At 38.4% G+C, this 21,501-nt stretch overlaps 1 protein-coding gene across 5 annotated transcripts in view; it reads left to right on the plus strand.

The window, feature by feature from the left end:
- LOC136842543 (Krueppel-like factor 6) overlaps positions 1-21,501 on the plus strand; it is a 588,925-nt gene that overhangs the window by 449,292 nt on the left and 118,132 nt on the right. For 2 of the 5 annotated variants that reach the window (XM_067109978.1, XM_067109977.1), the window contains one exon: positions 10,817-10,968. The exons of the other annotated variants lie outside the window; for them this stretch is intronic. The gene's annotated coding sequence lies outside the window, so the exon portion shown is untranslated. The remainder of the gene's footprint in view (positions 1-10,816; positions 10,969-21,501) is intronic. 5 annotated transcript variants of the gene reach the window in all.

Below are 21,501 nucleotides of genomic sequence, written 5' to 3' on the forward strand. Positions count from 1 at the left end.
AGCTACATGATTGTATATAAATCACGGTGTGATAAAAATTTCATGTATATGTGTGTATATATATATATATATATATATATATATATATATATATATATATATATATATACACACAGTGAGAGAGAGAGAGAGAGAGAGAGAGAGAGAGAGAGAGAGAGAGAGAGAGAGAGAGAGAATGTCCCCGTGGTCAACTAGTACCAGCCTAGACTCGCCGAGAATTTGCAGATTGATCTCTGGCGGCTCCCCCGCCCATCCCCCATATGAGACGCGTTTCTTGGAAAATCCGTACTACCTTTGTTCACCTGAGCAGTGAATTATTACCGTGCAGTGAGTCGACTATGGTGGTTTCCAACAAGAATGGATATGGGCATGGGATAGTAAATCCACACCAGAATGGCTCAAAATAATCGTTGTTTGCTGTTTCCGAGGCTTACACCCTTTGATGATGACATATATATATATATATATATATATATATATATATATATATATATATATATATATATATATATATATATATATATATATATATATATATATAAAGTAGTTCTTTTAGGAAAGTCCATCATGAAAAGTAGGCCGTTGTTTCGATACAATCATTTTGAGACATGGTCGTTCTTACACCTTGCGTGGAAAGTCTTCCTAGGAATACATTAGCTTCCTTTAGCAATGATTCTAAAGATTTCCGCGTCCCCGTCCCCGTCACCGTCTCCCATCCCCCAAAACCCGTTTTCATTTTCTCATTTGAACGTTCTTCATCTCCCCTGCTTCCCGAAGGATGGTTTTCTTTTTCTGGCATTCTTCTTCAGAAACCCTCACTGCATTTTACACTTTTGTAGAATCTCCGAGAATCTCCGTTCGCCTTTGTGCAGTGCCACAACTGGTCTCATTGAGGAACTCAAAAGCTTTCCCAAGTGTGGTTGCATGTTTTTTTTTTTTGTATTTTTACGTTCTATACTCTCTCTCTCTCTCTCTCTCTCTCTCTCTCTCTCTCTCTCTCTCTCTCTCTCATATGAAGGGTGTATGCCTCTGCAAAATAAAAGCCTTCAGTTATTTTCCCACTGGCATACATCCGTCGTTTATTTCCTAACCTTGAGGTACTTGTCGCATGAGTGCATTCGCATAGACCTAAGACGCATTTCCGCCGCATTTTGGTGGGCAATTATTCCTCTCACTCGGTTTCTCCCCCCCCTCTCTATTGTTCCCTTCGGTGGTGTTTAGCACATTGAGGGTCCATCCGGAAATACAGGAGGAAAGAATCGAAGAGGGGGGAAGGGGAGGAAAAATTTGGCCCAAGGTACCCCCTTACCGAACGACGCGTCACCAAATATTGACACAAATTAGGATTAAGTTTCTGTGCAAACAACGCCACTCGGTTTAAGCTTTGTTCCCTTCAGCAGAAGATGGAGCACACGGCCGGGCTTAGAGAGGCTGGCAGTGGTGAGAGAGAGAGAGAGAGAGAGAGAGAGAGAGAGAGAGAGAGAGAGAGAGAACGGATTCATGACTTGTGGACTACGAGCCGGCCAAGAAATCCGACAAAATGAGTGAGAGAGAGAAATGAAGAGAGATCAGTGAACGTATTCGTGCATTTTAGCTGCGAACCTGAAAATTTCAGCAAAATTAGAGGGAGAGGGGCCGGGGGTAAGGGAGGTACATCCCAGCTATGTGCTTTGTGTTTTCGAACTTTATATTCCTCAGAGAGAGAGAGAGAGAGAGAGAGAGAGAGAGAGAGAGAGAGAGAGAGAGAGAGAGATAGAAGGTGGGGGATGGTGGAGGAATTAGCAAACTAATTCATGTTTGTGGGTAAAAAGATAAGAAATGGGATGGCCAAGAATATGAGAGCTTAGATGAGATGAGCTTCCTCTTCCTGCCTTCCTGGATAAAGCAGAGAAGAGGAATGGCTGAATGTAAAAGGTAGAGGAAGAAAGGAAAAAAAAGGTAAAAAGAAGAGAAAAAGAGAGAGACGTAGATCACCATGCCGTCCTCTGAAGGAACTGGAAAATAAAAAGTAACGTAAAATGTTACTGAAGAGTTGCTGGTCTAGTTGGAAAATTTTCAGGAATTAAAGATGCACTTTGAATTACTGACAACCCACAAGAGAGAGAGAGAGAGAGAGAGAGAGAGAGAGAGAGAGAGAGAGAGAGAGAATAGTTTCATTACATTGGAATGAGCATTATCGCTTGTAAGTCCTCCCTTTTGTGGTATACATTTTGACGTAGGAATGAATACATTCTTCTTCTCTCTCTCTCTCTCTCTCTCTCTCTCTCTCTCTCTCTCTCTCTCCCCACACCCGACCTGCGACCCACAACAGGCGACTAACTACTTGGTACATTATTCACTGCTTAGGTTAAAAGAGGCATACTAGATTTTAGGGAAGTCAGTCATTCATTCCCACCTTTCGTGAGAGAGGAGAGAGAGAGAGAGAATTCTCCTTTTTATATATCACTATTATCTCGTCAGTGAAATTCTCAATTACATATCAGTTTGAATGAATATCGAGAAAATTATTATAACTATCATTGTGCCCTTTCGAATACAGGAAAAAGTGTTTCTTCCTGAGAAGTTTTTTTTCTTCCTCTTCTGGAACGTAATGTATTCTTCCCGGGAGATGAAATTATGGAAATCGGTTCTGGAAGGATTTGTATACCTGGACAGATTCCTTAGAAATAAAGAGCGAGAATATTTTTCTGAGAAGGCTTGGAAGCTTTTGACTTCAATCGCTTTTTATTTAGAAACAGACCAATCGTGAATTTGAGATTTTCTTCTCTCGTGGCTCTAGGTAATTCACAATATATTACTCTCTCTCTCTCTCTCTCTCTCTCTCTCTCTCTCTCTCTCTCTCTCTCTCTTACTTCTACTGAGCTCGTATACCTTTGAGCTTCTGTAATTATATCTTGAAGTGGTTATGTAAGGTGTGTGAAATAGGAACTTATTATTATGTAGATTATTTTCAAGTGTAAAGTGTATTATGTAGATTACTTTCAACCGTATAGTGTAAAGGGAGCGTGAAAGCGTTTTTACAATGATTACGCGAACTAAACTATTATTCGGATTACCTGAAATAAAAATGGTCGCTCAGTTTGCATAAAATGTAAGTTTTCTGTAGATTACATGAATTGTAATTTTTGTTCATTGCATGTTGTGTTATGAAGAGTTTGGTATTGTTGTGCCTCGTCTCAGAAGATGTGTAGGTTTGCATAATTGTTTATAATTTCATTTACTTTATATTTCAGTTCTATTTATTCTTAGTATGTGCAGTTTTAATCCTCATCCCTTTCTTTTCTTGGTTTTACATAGGGATTTTCTGTTCTGAGATGTTTTGAATAAAGGCAGCAGCAACAACAACAACAACAACAACAACAACAACAATAATAATAATAATAATAATAATAATAATAATAATAATAATAATAGTTAGTGTGCAGCCTGGTTGATCATCTAAACCGTATGTACGTTTAACAGTAAGTTGAATTTATTCAGTGGTAATAAGTATTTTGAAGAGTAATATGGAATGAATTTTTTAAAATTACGTCAGGCATGACTTTAGATGAAGCTGATTTTTTAGTTCTCTGTAAAAGAAAACTATTGAGATGGCTACGTGTCTGTCCGTCCGCACTTTCTGTCTGCCTTCAGATCTTAAAAACTACTGAGACAATAGGGCTGCAAAGTGGTATGTTGATCACCCACCCTCCAATCATCAAACATACCAAATTGCAGCCCTCTAGCATCAGTACTTTTTATTTTATTTAAGGTTAAAGTTACCCATGGATTGTTCGTCTGGCACCTGCCAACACCGGGCCGTAGCTGAAAGTTTCATGGGACGCAGCTGAGAGTTTCATACAGCATTATACTTCGGCGCATTTTTTACTTGTTTATATTAGTGCTAAAGGTTTTTCTATGATAGCTGGTTCTTTTTACTTTCAAAAGGCTGATTTCGAAAAATAATATATTAATGAATTAGCAGATTGCCAGGTGTTACCCTCACGGACAAGTAGCTGTAAATGCCTAGAGTTTGTGTTAAAGGAATATTCAGCTTAATGAACAATGACATAGCAAATGCATGCATATTGAAATTTCAAGAACACAAGATTAAGGGAAAGAGAAAACAGGTTTATTTTCATTATTCTTGAACCTAATTCTTCATCTGCTAATTTTTGCGATTTTTAAATAAGTTTTTTTAAATGAATGGAGCCCGACGAAATGCTTAATCGCCATAAATCGCAGTGCGATGTCTCTGCAGAAAAGAAAAAGTCAGTGTGTGCGACAGTTTGCAGATAGAAAAATGGTACTGAAGACTTTAAAAAGAGAAACGGGGACAATCACACGTGGTTTTTGTTTTAGTCAGACCTTCATTCACGTAAGCATTTTTTTCTTCCAGTGATATAAAGTCCACGGCGACGCTGCTCCCTATATCACCCACTCACAGTTCCGTGTCTACAAGATATTGAACTGATAATCTGGCCTGAAAGGCGACAGCCTTGCAAACTGTGACGCATCACACTAAAAGTTTCAGAGGTGGACCAATTTGCAAGTGGCTAGGTGTGCCGTTAGGGAGAAGTGGACATGCAAGCAGAAAAACATATCGAAATTTTTCAATTTCATATTTGTTTGAATAAGCAGTGCAAATACAAACTGTCTCAAATGTATATTAGTATGGGTACGTCTTGTAAATGAGAGATAGAAGAAAACAGATTATTGGAAGCAGTTTGTACGGAAAGTGTTGAAAGATAACATTAATCCGTCGAGAAAAATCCAGAAGACAAAGTGGGACAGATTAAGGAGAAACTTTTTGTTGTTCGTAGAGGTTTTAGGGTAATGGAGTAAGTTTGGTCAGCTGAAAAACACACCGTACTTCAAGTTTCTCTTCTTGAATCTTTAAGTGGGCCATTTCGAGTGTCTCAATTTAACGTGCCCTTTCCTGTTTATTGTAAGAATACTTCAGGTTACATTTCAAGAGGCTTAAGAGTGATACACTAATCTACCGTAAAATATATCTGGTAAGGTAAACGCCATTATGAGAATAAGCTCTTATTCATTAGCAATGGCATTAGGTCGTCTATTTTCCTCCATCTTTAAAATCGAGTTTTTACACATATAATATAGTTTTGCGTCGTCGGCCTTAATATTGTAAACAGAAAGTCGAAAGAAAATGTAAGACTACTGTAGACTGTACAGTGCTAATTGCTATATATACTGTATATATATTATATATATATATATTATATATATATATATATATATATATATATATATATATATATATATATATATATATATATATATATATATATATATATTCATTGTAGTGATTAGATATATAAAGGAAGAAAGAGGAAAGACGAAGGACCACCAAATAACTGCTTGTTTTTATCGTTGATTTCTCTTCTTGTCTTTTTGTGCTTAGAAGTCAAAAACACTACCATAGTAAAGAACCCTAGTAAGAGATTTGTGAGTATCTTTGCAGAGAAAGCCGAAAACTCTTCCGTTTTTCTGTCAGGTTGATAGAACGGAAGTTTTACAATATCAAGTAACGTTCACAGTCCAAAATGGTGAAAGTTGGATCCCCCTTGTAAAGGAAGCATAAGACAGAAGGAAAAAATGAGAGAAGTAGAACTTAACGATAGAAACAGACACCCCTTCCTGCCCCTCTCCCCGTCCAGAGGAGACGAGCGGAGAGAAGAGAGGAGATAAATTAGAGGAGATCGTTGAGACAGGGTTTACATCCCCATTATAACTTAATGAGCTCAAGTAAACTTTGCTATCTGTTAGAAAGAGGGTATTGGCTATAGGGCAGACGGTTAGGAGATGGGAGACGATGACGACGTTGGCAACAGTGATGACGACGATCTAGAAGACTGCGATGAAGGGCCTGAGACGACGACGACGACGACGACGACGACGCTGGCGGTCGATGATGACGGTGGTAATGACTTGTGATGTCAGCAGCAGGGGTTTTCTTCTTTCCTCTCTCTCTCTCTCTTATTTTTGGGGAGATGAAAGCTTGCCATTACTTTGTAGTTTTTTTTTTACCTGAAGAACGAGCCTCTTCAAAACAGAACTGCTATTTTTGTGAATTCTCAAAGAAGAACAATTTGTTTCTCTCTCTCTCTCTCTCTCTCTACAATATATATAGTCAGGCCAAAGGGAAGATACACGGAAAAGCGGATGCATGAGATAGGTAGGAAGGGGAGATAATTGGTAAGTTGGCTTTAGAGGAGAGAAACTTAGATATTTTGTTCAGATAATGACGAGTAAAAAAAAAAAGGGGGGCGGGGTAGAGCCCCCTTGTAAGGCTGTTTACTTCAGTAACACGCAAAGAAACTTAAAAGTTCTTTCTGCCCAACTTCCATGAGCATTACTCTCAGTCATAGAAACTCGCCTCTGTGAAAGAAAGATGAATATAGGATATTAGGAAAACGGAACACAGAGCGAAAGAGAACCTTTAGAAAACAGTTGAAAGGTTCTAGATTGAACAAACTGTCCTTAATTCCATCTTTTTAGAAAGCACGACTAAGAAAGTCTCACCTTATCCAGCCATGTTTGCGCTTGGAAAAGAGCAGGTTTACTATCTCGGAGCCAAAAAAGGAATTAAGACTCCGAGAAAATAATTGTCTTGTTATTAGCATATTAATTATTATATTGCTGGGTAGAATCCAGCTGAAATAGCCACACGCTGTTGTATTCCATAAACTCTAGCATCGTCACATTTTGTTTTAAATCGTAACCACTATCAACACTGTATTTCCCCTAGCAACACTGCGCTATGTTTTACTGCATTACCACTGGTAACACTCGAGTTTATTCTGCTGTATTCCCAGCAGCAATAACGAGTCTCTATTCTCTTGCTTTCTTCTAGGAGCAATCACAGTTTAAGAAGCCTGTATTTCCACTATCAACGCTCACACTGTTTGTTCTACCCCATTTAGTTTTGGCCCAACAAAAATGCCCCGTCTTTATGGGCTACGGTAACTGCAGTCTCCTGCTCGGTTTCAGTGGTTGCTTTTATTCTCTGATAAGAGCCGTAGATGGTGTAACCACTTTAAGGTTCTAGAACGTATCGCTAAGGAGGCGGGTTGTATTAACAAGTATGTACTATTGGTCTGTGATTAACTATTGTATATAATTTATTCATCTGTTAATGAGCAACATCCAGACAGCCAGTTACAAAATGGTGCTATCTAACCAATATTGATCCTTGCTTCTCACCAGGCAGTTCGTCCGTTTGCAAGAGAAATAATGAACGTAGTGGATGGCTCGGATCTTCCCCTGTCATTACGATTGCGCTACAATTTACCCTTGCTGACTTACAACTGACCTTCCCTAGTTCCTTCGTTGGGCGTCTTTTATTTTCCTCCTTCCCCCTTCCCCGACCCTAAGGGGCTCCTTAGTAAAGGGAGATTAGAGTGCATTTTTAGGAAAGGTAATTGTAAAGAATGTAGATAGTAATTTGGTGAGTGCAATTTTAAGCAACGGGAAATGAACGTTCGTTTTTAGCTTTGTATGCTGAAAAAGAAAATAGATGAGTAGCGCTGTTTCCGAAAGCTTTGCTTTTATTTTTAAAGAATATTACTACTTTGTTTTTATTTACTAGTTAGCAGGCTGTAGGAAAAAAGTGTTTTGACGAAGTACAATCCTTCCTTTTAAGACACAAACATATTCCAACCTCGCCCTAGCGATATCCATTACGTATGCGTATGGGGCCGTCCTTATCTCCTTTTGTGAACTTGTCGGGAATATTTTATGAGAAGCCCAAAGGAAAAAAAAAAGAAATGAAAAATATGATTATACAACCTTGAGTATGATGTGGCATTTCTCGTAACACTCGTCGGGGTGCCGGCGACATGGGGATGTGCTAAGGGTGAGGGTGGTCGAGGTCGAGCTTTATCAGTCCTCGTTAGGTTAGGTGTTGCTCCTCGAGCGTGCCGCAGGAGGCCGTCTGATACCGACGACTTTGTCGAAGGGCAAGTGTCTATGGCTGTCTGGCACGAGCTTTTACGCCAAGGAAGGTTGTACGGATTTTTAAATTCGTACGAATAAATGTGTATTTATTATTGCTGTTTGCTTTTGTATGTTTGTTATGAGTAGGTAGGGAATTAATTCACGTTTTGCCAAATTTCAGTATTCATGTTTTGATTCACATATGCATAGCCTGCAACCCCTTTCGTCCCTTTTACTGTACCTCCTTTCATATCCTTTTTCTTCCATCTTACTTTCCACCCTCTCCAACAGCTGATTCATAGTGCAACTGCGAGGTTTTCCTCCTGTTACACCTTTCAAACTTTTACTGTCAATTTCTGTTTTAGCGCTGAATGACCTCATTGGTCCCAGTGTTTGACTTTTGGCCTAAATTCTATATTCAGTTCAATTCAGTTCAGATATGCGTAGCTCGTAAGAGCTTTCTGTTACAGAGAGAGAGAGAGAGAGAGAGAGAGAGAGAGAGAGAGAGAGAGAGAGAGAGAGAGAGAATGTCGTGGTTAAGATTCTGGTAGGCAAAGATTATTATTATTATAACTGGGATCGAATAATTGATGGCACGGACAGAAACTCCGCGGTTTTATTGTTTGAAATTTCTCTGTTTATAGAGTGCTCGAAATTTCTCTGAATTAAGATGAGTCAAAAACAGCCGATGGGATATGAGCAAAAATACTAATCTGTTTATTAAGAGTGGAAATACAGTTCCGTAAACGAAAGCAGAATCAATATTTTTGCCTGTCTTTGTTTACTCTCCGTGGAAGGAATTTTGTAGTCCGCTAGTCGGTTTCAAGTAATCTTCAAAAATATGTAAACTCGCTGGGTTTGATTAAGAATTCACATAAATGAAGTTACAAAAGTGTGAATATAAAATGCTTATAATACTGATTTAAGAGAGATAGAGAGAGAGAGAAACTATGATAAACAAACAAGGATTATCGAGTAGTGTGTGCGCTTGTGTGTGTGTGTGTGTGTGTGTGTGTATGTGTGAGAAAGCTGTCGAGTTGAATGAGTCACTGGTGGCGCTCCATGTGGTAGGATCATTAGTTAGTGTCATGGGGCCTGAGCAAATTGTCGCATTTAGTCGTGTCATTGTGCCTTTAGCTTCGTCTATGGTGTATCTGTATATGCATACAGTTGCATCGGTGTTAACTTCCCCAGGCGATTCCTGCGTCAGTACGGAATTAACGCCTATGGGAGTGGGCTTCTGTTGGCCTTATAGTTTTATGTTGTTTTTGTACAAATTTCATTTCTTAACTTGTGTAAATATAAACAGAATTAATTGGTTAAGGTTATATATGTATATGTGCATGTGAGATATATATATATATATATATATATATATATATATATATATATATATATATATATATATATATATATATATATATATATATATATATAATATATATATATATATACACATAAGAATAAGAATATTTATTTATTTCTTTATTTACTATTTTGGCATTCATCCGTCTGAGTCACCTATAAAAATACCAGCATGTAAAATTTTTTTTTTTTTTTTTTTTTTAGCCGGAAGTCTTTTTGCAAAGATTTTTACCACTATGATTTCTTTATTCGATGCTAACAGATATTTTCTAGATTAGTACTCCGTTTTTCTCGATTCCCTTTGCACTGAGTTGCGTGCCTGTTTCTCTCTCTCTCTCTCTCTCTCTTTTTGTGCACCTGAGAAGTAAATCTTTTTGTCTTTTTTGGAGTTGACGATAAATAAGCTCATCCGATATCATTTAACCTATGGTGAATGCTGAGCTTGAGCTGCAGCCAATCACGACGATAAATAAGCTCATCCGATATCATTTAACCTATGGTAAATGCTGAGCTTGAGCTGCAGCCAATCACGATACCTACCGTCAGTACAAACAAAAAACTAGTAAAAAATGCGCAGAAGTTTCTTCGGCGCAATCAAGTTTTCTGTACAGCCGCTACAGCATATAATCAAGGCCACCGAAAATAGATCTCTTTCGTTGGTCTCGGTATAATGCTGTATGAGCCGCAGCCCATGAAACTAACCACCGCCCGGGGGTGGCCTATCCTATATCGTTGCCAGAAGCACGATTATGGCTAATTTTAACCTTAAACAAAAAAAAAAAAAAACTACAGAGGCTAGAGGGCTGCAATTTGGTATGTTTGGTGATTGGAGGGTGGATGATCAACATACCAATTTGCAGCTGTCTAGCCTCAGTAGTTTTTAAGATCTGAGGGCGGGCAGAAAAAGTGCGAATAGAAAAAAAAAGTACGGACATAAAAAAGTGCGAACGGACAGACAAAGCCGGCACAATAGTTTACTTTTGCAGAAAACTAATAAATTGACTTTATAGAGCTAATAATGTAAAGATGGGCTTTCACATTCTGAAGTAATGTTGATTAAGTGCTTGGTGTCAGCTGTATTGATCCCTTGAATTTCTTATTCATGGCAATGCAAGCTTGAGAAATAATTGGTGCCTTGATAATTTCTTGAATATTTTCACTTCAGAAGTCATACTTATTTAGTTGTGTATTTGTTAGCTGAGTAAATATGTGAGGTATAGTGCATTTGTTCATTTAGAGCTATATTTTTAAATATTCATTGTCATCATTAATTATATTTCTCGGAGTTTGGAAGGTTTTCTTTTTTTTTTTTTGCGTTATGATTGTTTTGAGTAACATTTTTTATTACAGTTAGTAATAATAATAATAATCAGTGATGAAAATGTTGATAATTTTTTATGATAACTTTGTGGAAATGGAATATGAATTCTTTCTGTTGTTTGTTTCATTCGTTGTAGACATAAGTCGTAATGAAAACTTTCATGTTTCTCTAATGTATCTTTTTTACTTGCAGGTATGTGGATGGAAATAATTCATTTCGTCATAGGAACCTTTCAGTACGAGTGAGTTCAGAATCTCAGTTCTGCTAAAGGCCTAAAGGCGAAGAGGTTGAATTATATTGTTGCCTAAGAGTGACTGTGAAAAACGTTTGTGCTGGATGATCAAGTACGTACTTTCAGAAATTATAGTTGATGGCATACGATATACATACGAACGTACACACACACACATACACATACATATATATATGTGTATATATATATACAGGTATACACACTTTTAAGGACTTAGGCATAAATGTTCATGCTTGTACACTGCCACTCATAAAAACAACGGGTAGTTTTATCTTATAATTTATCAACTCTCTTGCTTTAAAAAATCCTTAGGTAGAACCTTGCAATCATCTCGTCTTTTTGCCTTTCTGTTTGCATTTCTTTCTTTTCCTTTTCCTCCCTTTCCTTGACGTCGTTTATGCAAAAGGTCTCTCTCTCTCTCTCTCTCTCTCTCTCTCTCTCTCTCTCTCTCTCTCTCTCTCTCTCTCTCTCTCCACCCCCGTCGGGACTTCCTTTTAGCTTTCAAAAAGCCAGAAGCCAGCAATACATTTTATGAAGTGGGGAGACTACTTGATGAAATGCATTTTTGCCTCTTCCCCTGCATTACTTAAAAATCTACTTTAATATGCGTCGGGGGTAACCTCCTCGTTAGGCTTAGCTCAAGTTAGATTGCCTTTGTTATGATCTCATAGAGTGGAAGTGTGATTTTTAGCCATAAATTGAGTCTCTCTCTCTCTCTCTCTCTCTCTCTCTCTCTCTCTCTCTCTCTCTCTCTCTCTCACAGACACATTGTCCTCGCGCTCTCTCTCTCTCTCTCTCTCTCTCTCTCTCTCTCTCTCTCTCTCTCTCTCTCTCTCTCTCACACAGACACATTGTCCTCGCGCTCTCTCTCTCTCTCTCTCTCTCTCTCTCACACACACACACACACACACACACACACACACTCACACTCTCTCTCTCTCTCTCTCTCTCTCTCTCTCTCTCTCTCACATTGTCAGGAAGTGCTTTCCTTTGCTTAAGGCGCTTTGATTGTTTATTTGTATTCCAAGTGGTTTCCTTTGTTAACTTGGCTAGCAGGGTATTACATTATCCCACATCAAGAGTCTTTCCAACTTTCAACAACGCTTTATTTAATTGCAGGACACTCATTGTAAAGTATATATGCGTCGAGGTATATCAGCATCTTACGCCCTATCAGCTGTCGTTTATATAACTTACATTATCAATGTTGGGGCTTCATTGTGACCCATAGCCGCATTAACTATACTGCTGGTGTTTGAGGCTGTTTTCATTAACTTTTGGTTTACTAGAAGGTAGGGGCATGAACTCAATGTTATCCGGGCTTGGAGCAGATTTGAGTGTATTAACTTTATGGGCAGGTTTTCGGTCGGATGATAGTGATGTAAAATCAACTAAAAAGAGATCGTTTTTATCTCGCGCGACTCCCTTCACTTTTTCCTTGGCCCCTCTGTTTTCATGGTTCCCTTTGGTTGGGGAAGTGAATGACACCCGCCCCCCGTCGTCAGTCCTACAGAATATTAACATTTAATTGCTGATGAAAAAACGAAGTGGTTAATTCTGGCGTCGATATGTTGGCGAAAGAAAAAAAAAAGTGAAATTTGGAACTACGCAATACTAGTATGTTTTTATGTTTTATTCGATGATTGATTTCGTTGTATTAATTTACCGATTTTCTGAGTTAGTAAGTAAAACCTTTTTTTATGTTTCATATTATTATAAAGTATTTTACTTCTTGACTAATCGAATAAGATTTGTTACGTGTTGGTATATGTTCAACAGTGGGATTTTATGTTGATTATTTTATGAAAAATGGTTTGAAATTCACTGTAACCAGGGTGTTTGACACCAGAAAATTAGATGTCTCATCCCCAACCGAAACCTGTAGATTACCTCTGAATCATTTTCTTATTTATTTTAGTCTAATTGCAAAATTTTATTTTTTACAGATTTATATCCGAATATTTTCAAAATCATATCTTCACCTTTGTGCAAAAGTACGTGGCACAGACAAAGCAGCTGGAAAGGAAAGAAAACATGCTGAATTATGTATTGGCTCAGAAATAAGAGGAAACCTTAGACGGAAGATGTGATGCCTTTATTCCACAAATCTTATTATGGCGCTGTTTATCGCGATTGTGTTTCTATTTCTGTTGTGTATTTCGAAAACAAATCTTCTTTTTGCAGCCTTCCTCCTTCGATCCTCATCCATCTTATGCCGTCGTCTCTCGGTTGTGTCTCCAGCTCTCCTGTCTCCATGTGGCTCTCGGGCCTCTGGGTCTCTCACCCCCACCCATCCCCTGACCTCTATCTCCTCCCTCCTCCCACCTTCCACCTCTCCAACTCCCGAAATGTCCTACCGTCTCTCCTCCCCCTATCCACCTGGTTCCTCCATTCCCACATTCCCTGGCGGTGGACTACACCATTATGCGATTATCCGGCTCCACAATCCGATTAAGCGATATCCATATGATTCTTCCCCTCTCCAGACTCTCTCTCTCTCTCTCTCTCTCTCTGTGCTCTTCCCCCTTCTTATTTGCCTCTCCTCCTTCCCCGAGCAACTTCTATTGAATCCTGGAAGACGATCAACGGAATTGCCTAATAATCCTGCGTTTTTTTATATTTTGCGATATCGGGGAGAGAGAGAGAGAGAGAGAGAGAGAGAGAGAGAGAGAGAGAGAGAGAGAGAGAGGGTTTATTGTGTATAGTTTTGCAGAGTTTTATTATGCCATAGCGTTACATAATTGATTTCTGATGGGCTTCTTCAGCTCTTTAGCCATGTTATATCGAGGAAAGGGCAGAAAACACTTGCCTCGCAGTTAGTCGTGTAAACCAGACAACGTCTCTTAGTGTTTTTTGATTTTGGGAAAAATTTCGCTCTATAGCTTCTCGGAGGAAAGCAAGTACGCTCGTAGTTAGGTTACTGGAGAGACTTATTACTATTAAGTGACGGGTTAAGGCATTAACCCGTTGCTGACAAGTGATGGTTTTGATGAAGGTTGAACAGTTGTCAGTCATCTCGTGGAATTGTAACAAGTAAGAGATTATTGCTCCTTGATAGTGACTGGGATTTAAAATGCAAATAATAATTTCCTACTTTTTCGCTTTCGTTTTTCGTAACGTGTTATAGAAGACAAAGAATTCGTGTTTTTTTTTCAGCTTTTTTCCTTGCCCTTTCAAACTCGGAAAAATCGTTATCAAGATCCTTCTCATATGGTGATATTTACTAGCTAGAACTTTTGAACCTATTGTACGCGGGATGATCAGATTTCAGTCGTTTAATACAACAAAATATTATACATGTTTCAGATTCATTTATAAGAACAATAATTAAATCGGCAGTTTTGATATATTTCCACCACTCTCTCTCTCTCTCTCTCTCTCTCTCTCTCTCTCTCTCTCTCTCTCTCTCTCTCTCTCTCTCTCTCTCTCATATATATATATATATATATATATATATATATAATGTATGTATACATACATACTTATATATTTGCATATATATTTATATTTATAAAATATTCACGTGTATGTATATATATATATATATATATATATATATATATATATATATATATATATATATATATATATATATATAAAGAAAGCTTTTATCAGGTTTAATTGAGTTTGTTAGCAGTTAACAAATGTTTCACGGTGATGTTGAATAACAAAGTTAGTGTATATATACAAATTACTTGATAAAATGTTTTAAGAAAGACATCATTTTATGAAAATCGGAAAGGATGAGATTATCCAAGAAAAATTCTTTTTACGAGTAATAGAAGATAGAGATAATTTCTATTCAGTTTTTCTTCTCTATATTTACAAGTTTGAATTTCACCTTTTTTCGCAAGTCCTTAATTGGATACCAAAATTAATTAGTTCATATTTCTGTGTAAAAAGTCTTTTGAAGACCCGTAGAAATTGAGAGGAAACTGTATTTTCTTTCTTTTCGAAGAATGAAAGGAAGTTTGAAACTCATAAAAAAAGAACCTGGTGTTGAAGGAGTATATTGGTAAACAACCAAGAAGAAGGAGACTTTTTATTTCACTTGTGATGAAAATAAGGTGATGAGCGTGATTGATGTCTAAAATATGTGCACACGTCAATGAGAAGATATTTCAGTACGTAAGACATTTAAGTACGTTTTATGAAAGACTTTAATCGTCCACCCCTTTCATGTTGGGTATTTTTAGGAGTAAGTTTTGTTTTTATGACAATCCATATGCGAGTACGTGTGACTAGTTTTTTCTCTTCTAAGACATTTGTTTACCTACGTTTTTATGTTGCTAGTGGGAGATTTTGTATAGTCTTTTTGTGCCCTCTAACCCTTTTTTAGGACGCTGATCTGTCACTGCCTGTCCACCAAATTAACGGGAGTGTGTATTTCATCCCCCATAACCCCCTGGCCTATCAGTTGAGGTCCCTTTCCAATTAAATACATCATTGCCAAAGAACCCAGCAAGCCCCCAGAAGCCCACGCCGAGGCTAAGAAAAGGAAGCGCCAGTTCTTTAAGGTCGATAATAACCATCCCGACAATTATCATTTCGCCTTAATTAACGACTTGTCACTGTGCCACACAAACACCGCCGATGGGGAAAAAAGGCTGCGGCTCTTTTTCTCCAGGTCAACAAGGTAGCTGGGAGAGGACCTCTTCAGTTTTTCCTTGTCTACTGCCTTCCAAATTAGGTCATTGCTAAACAACCATTACCCTTCCAGGGATCATGAAGTCAACGCGGCAAAGGCTTTCATGGGGGCGATTCCATTCCGCCGTGTTAAGCCGCGTTTTTCCCCTTCGAAATTTGTTTTGATTTTTTCCTTTTGTATCTCCTTGGCGTGGCGGAGGAGGAGGAGGAGGAGGAGTGTTCGAGGTATCGAGGTCAAGGGAAGGAGACTTTCGCAAGGCGTTCGATGGTGAAATGAAGTTTATTTTGTGGTTCACTTGATGGGTCTTCGGTACACGGTCTCGCTCGATTAATTTTGGAGAGATGGTTGCGGCACCAACAGAATTTTCCGGCCATTGTTGGAAGGAGGAGGAAGAGGGAGAGGAGGAGGAGGAGGTGAAGGTGGAGGTGGATGTGGAAGGAGCTGATATAGGAGGAGAAAGGAAGACCGGGTAGATTAGTAGTGGAAAGCCGAGGAGAGTTGGATTTGTACGCCAATTTAGTTTCTCTCTTCGTAGAGAGGGAAAAGTTTTTTTTGAAATATAATATAATATAATAATAAAATGCGAGTAGATCTTTTGTGTTTGTCCGTCCCGGGTTGGGGGCGGGGTAGGTAGGGGATCGGGAGGGTAGGGAGACATGCCACATCCACCCTCCTCCTGCAAACCTGCTTGTCCGTCTCGGGTGGGGGCGGGGTAGGTAGAGGGAGCGGGAGGGTAGGGGAGACATGATGGGCAGCGCCGGGTTCCAGCGCAGCTTAGCGCGCGCCATCAAGCTCGTAATATAATAAAGATGAAGAGATAGATACTTTAGCAAGAACTTAGTTACCCGTTTATACTGTAGAAATGTTCTGGGAAAACTGATGCGCGTTTGCCGACTGTCTTACGCTGGGAATAATATGCAAATTACTAATACCGAAAAAGGGCAAGGAAAGAAATTAACCGTACATAGATTACCCCACTTAACTTCCTAAGCTTACAGTTCTCTTGTTCATATCTCTTAAAAAATATTTTCTTTTATTTAAAGTTATACAAATACTGGGCAAGTTGTTGGATGATTGTAAGGAAGATAGCATATAGAGTGTTACCACGAAAAACCTCACTTTTATGGCATGATATTTTTGTCACTTCTGATCTAACACTAATAAAATTATTATATCTTTTGAATCTGTTTATTATTAATTTTCTGTAGCAAATTCTAGTTTTATTCGATTATTTTTTTTGTGTTTCAAGGTGTAAGATTAAGAAGGAAAGTATATATTTTCAAATCGCGTGAGGTTACTTCAGATTGCATGCGGTGGAAAATTGCGTGAAAATGTCAGAAAGAAAACAAGGATGTCGACCATTCCTGGAATTTCGTATTTCACTTGTTTTCATTTTCGTCTCCCTAAAATTGATCAGTTCCTCGCCCACACCGGGATCATCAGCCATGCTGTATTAATTTGCTTTCCTGATCCGGATTCAACAAAGTTTCCGTTTCCAATTGGCAGAGGTAATCCAGATTTGTGATTGCCTTCCGCAAAGTGAGCGCAGCCATGTCCCCTGCCACGTGTATCCGACGGGACACGTCGTGACGAAGAGGGAATCTGTGACCATATTCTGGATTATCTGGAATTGCTTGCGAATCTTACATTTCTATTCACCAGTATCAGAAATTCGTTCCGATTGCCTTAGTTGTGTGTTCTGTGGGCGGTTTGTTTTGATGTTATGCATACTGTTAATGTTATTGTTTTGCTTACCAGGATTTTGGGACCATTGAGTTTTGTCGGGTTCATTCAGCTGACTATTTCAGTATTCCATTATGCCATTGAAAATTGAAAATCACTTGGTGGTTATTGATTATTAAAATGATACGCTACTCAGATAAATGGTTTTCTTCATACCCTGTCTTGTTTTGCGTAACTTTTGTAATTTCGTGTTGGTCTTTAACCTACATGGTATAGTAATGCATTAGGAAATGAAACGTCAATAAAAACAATTGCTTTCCAATAAAGAAGAAGAGAGATTTCATTCATAGGGGCGTCAACATATTCACACTGTAGAGAGAGAGAGAGAGAGAGAGAGAGAGAGAGAGAGAGAGAGAGAGAGAGAGAGAGAGAGAGAGGTTATCAACGACAGTATATTTATTGCTAAACGTTGAAAGAAAGGAACCATTGCAGTCTCTTAAAAGGGCGTGAGTAATTGTCCGAACCGAACCTTGGCAGAGTTGACCATAAATTTCGCCTTCAAAGTATATTTCTTTCATTTGTCAAAAGAATCGTCGATGCATTTATGGTGCTTCGTGTACGAGTTCTCTTTTATATCATTACATTTAATCTCTGGATTATAAACAACTCCCGTATAATTACAGTCCCTTGACAAAAATTACGTTGCGGATGGGTGTTTGGAAAGGTCGAGAGATCATCTGCATTTTCTAAATGTAACTTTTAATTCTCTCTCTCTCTCTCTCTCTCTCTCTCTCTCTCTCTCTCTCTCTCTCTCTCTTATGAAAGGAGTTGTAAATTTTTGGTGATTTTTTTTATTTAAATATGTTCGGTTTTTGTGGTATCTTTAATTGATATCCTTGTATTAAAATAGGGGAATTTCCTATCATCATGAAGACACCAGTTGTGTATCTTTTCAGCGTTTTAACAGTATGCAGAAATATCAAAGAATCCAATGAAAAAAGAAGTATTATTATAAAACAGGTTAATATGCACAACACGTTGAAGAAGATTGAAATTTTCCTCCCTCAGGAAATCATGAGACATGGCTAACCCTTGTAGGACATTTCAGAGAGAGAGAGAGAGAGAGAAAGGGAGGGAGAGAGAGAGAATTTTCCTTCTCCGGCCGGGCACCTTCATTAAGATCCTAGTGTTTTTCCCTCCCCTTTCATCCTTCCTGTTGCTGGAACTTTGAGTGCTTTCGACGCGTCCTTTCCTGACCGCTCTCTTAACTTCTCTCGCTTTGTCTTCCCACCCCCTCCCTCGCTTCCATCTCTTCCACGCACTTCTGTTTTATCCTGGCCCTTTTCCTCCTATCCCTTCTCCACGTCCTTCTCCCTTCTCGTCATCCTTCTTCCTCCTCGTCCTTCGCTCCTTCCTGATTCCCCTTCTTTTCCCCTTAACCCGACACCTCCAACCTCATCTCGGAGTCAGATGAATCGCATAAAACGCCTCCTTCCAGTGCTGAAAACGGAGGCTTTTTAAGGGGGAACTTGATTACCTCGACTTCATCTAAGCCATTTCTGTCGTCGTCTGGAAATCTCCACCCCTCCCTTTGCCTCCTGTGCACGCTCCTCCCAGACTTTACGCTCACGTGCGCATTGCCACTTTTTCTTCGTCTCTCTGTTGTTATGCATTACATGGGCCTGTGATGGCTCTAGTCTATGCCCGTGTACTGGTGGTCATGAATTATTTTTGCTTCACCGCATTTCCTTCACGTGGCATCTGTTTACCAGAGGTTTTTTATAAGGATTGTTTTGCCAGTGTGAATATGCTTTTGAGGGAAAATGTCCGTTTCAAAATAGAATAGTTTGAAACAATGACAGAAAATGAGTTGAATTCCGCTTAGCATAACAGCTAATAGAATAGTATTTTTGGGATATCAGATTACTTCCGAGATCGCAGCATCCTCACTGGAGCAGTGCATGTTAACTGTATATATTGTTATCTGAAGTGCCCAGTGCACACATCACACATGACACAGTGAGGTTTTTTTTATGACCAATGCTTTACTTATTCCTTTATGCATTATACCTCTCTTCCTTAAAATTTTTTTGTTTTCTTAGAATGTTATCTTATCACCTGTTACCACACGAAAATGTGCATATTATGAACAACAGTAATAAAAACAATAATAAGTACAGAAATATAATGTCATATCAGCGACACTTAAGATTTCCACAATTTAGGTTCTCAAAAATTTGCAGTCTCATTTTAGTTTTGCAACACACACACACATATATACATATTAGTTGTCGTTCCAGCGATTTAAAGAAATCTGCTATATATTATGCACGTCTATGTATAAACATGTGTATTTGTGTGCCTAGCCTATATGGATGATGCTAATTCTTGTGTTTCCGTTTGATCTTCTTATCGATTATCATTTCTATGTTTGCTCATTCTCTCCTTGACGTATGCGCTATGAAAGCGTGAGTGAATTAGCTGATGAATTATCGATCTTTTACGGGGGGTGAAGCACCTGAAGATCTGCCTTCACTTTAAGAATATGAGGAAACGATGACTACAATGACGGAATTGGGAGGGGCTGGGTTTGGGGGCCGGGGGAGATTGCGGGGTTAGGCGGTACCCCATGGTATAACCGGGGTGGATGGTGATGAGATGGGGATTGTCTAGTAAAGGTAAACCTCGAGGTGTATTTAGATATGTATAGTCCCCCAATGCATCTTCGTTATGTATGGCAGGAAGGGAGGGAGTGGGAAAAAACGACAAAGCCTTCTTTTTAACCTAAAAAAAAGGGGGGGGGGGCCGCTGACGTAAAAAGCGACTTTTTTCATCAGATGTCAATAAGAGTAAACAGACAGCCACTGATGAACAGGGGAAACCCGGGATGAAAGGTTGCGGCAATTTAGAAGTTTTTGTCTCTCATCAGTAAAATGAATTTAGACATTGCCTGGTTTGAAGGTGTATGCCCGAGCGTCGTTTCGTCTTTTTATTGATTCTTGGTTTGAATCTTTTTCATATATGGTGTTGTATTTATTTTATTTATTTTGATTCAGTCATGTTTTAGCTCAAGTTAAAACTCACTCTATTTTTACTTTTGTATAGAAGCTTTACAAGATTATTTTGTTTCAGGCAATTTTTGCATGTTTTTTTTGTGTTTTGAAAACATCATGATCATATCCTTTCATTTGGATATATTTTTATGCTCTTCAAAGCATTGCATATTATCCGCAAGACGTGTGGAGTCTGACTGATTTTCGAATGGGTCCATTTGCATGAACAAGAAACTGCGATGCACTAAAGGCAGGTTTTAATTTGTTAAGAAATCTTTAATTACACTGTTCCTCATTTGTAAGCAGTTACGGCAATATTAATTATTTGAAACAGATAAACAGCTTGGGATTCGTGTTGTTTATCAATTCTGTGCAGTGAACCAACGTTGGTTAAATATGAAGTTACATTGGTTAAATAGAAATTTACATTGGTTAATAGAAAACTTTCTTGTTAGATGTGTTACCAGCCGCTGGCAATATTAGACGGAGTTTTTTTTATTTGAACCTTTCGCGTATGCATAGACTTTATTGTTCGCATGCTGCCTTATGTTTTCCAAAACACGTTTTTAATTATTTCTGGGAATTATTAAGAAGGGAATAAGCATTTTAAGAGATGTTGATTCAGCTTCATTGTTATTGTCAGTTATGTACAATTAATTTGATTGCTACGGAAACAAAGAGTCCATTTGGTTACACTTTATTTAACATCCGTTTATTGCCATCACCTATTGTTGGATGTTCTAAAGAGAGGAAGTTTAGAAACAAAGAGAGCTCCTGGATATCTCGAATTTTATTGCATTTGTGCATAGCTGATGTATAGCCGACATTACATACATGCCGGCACATATGCAGCGATATGTCATAATGAGAGAGAGAGAGAGAGAGAGAGAGAGATTGCAAAAAGTTTTATGGTGAGAGAGAGAGAGAGGAACACTCAATAAATCTCATCATTAGTTCTGTATTGGAATTCCTAGATTGATGACCATCTGTTGGGTCTTTGCTCTCATCTCTAATGAGAATCCCCTACTGTGAGATGAAGGCATTGAATGTCATTACTTAAGTATATGTTTGGTTGCTCTTTTTTCACCAGTTTGCATTTATTTTAATAGTGGCGTTACTTAAAGTGATGGTGGTAATTTTATTACTCTTACTGCTACTACCACAAAAACTATTGCCGCTGTTGTGGCTACTATTATGGTTGTTAGTAAAAAGTTGTAATATATTATTAATATTGTTGTTT

The sequence above is a fragment of the Macrobrachium rosenbergii genome, chromosome 10 (assembly GCF_040412425.1).
Source record: "Macrobrachium rosenbergii isolate ZJJX-2024 chromosome 10, ASM4041242v1, whole genome shotgun sequence".
NCBI lineage: Eukaryota > Metazoa > Arthropoda > Malacostraca > Decapoda > Palaemonidae > Macrobrachium > Macrobrachium rosenbergii.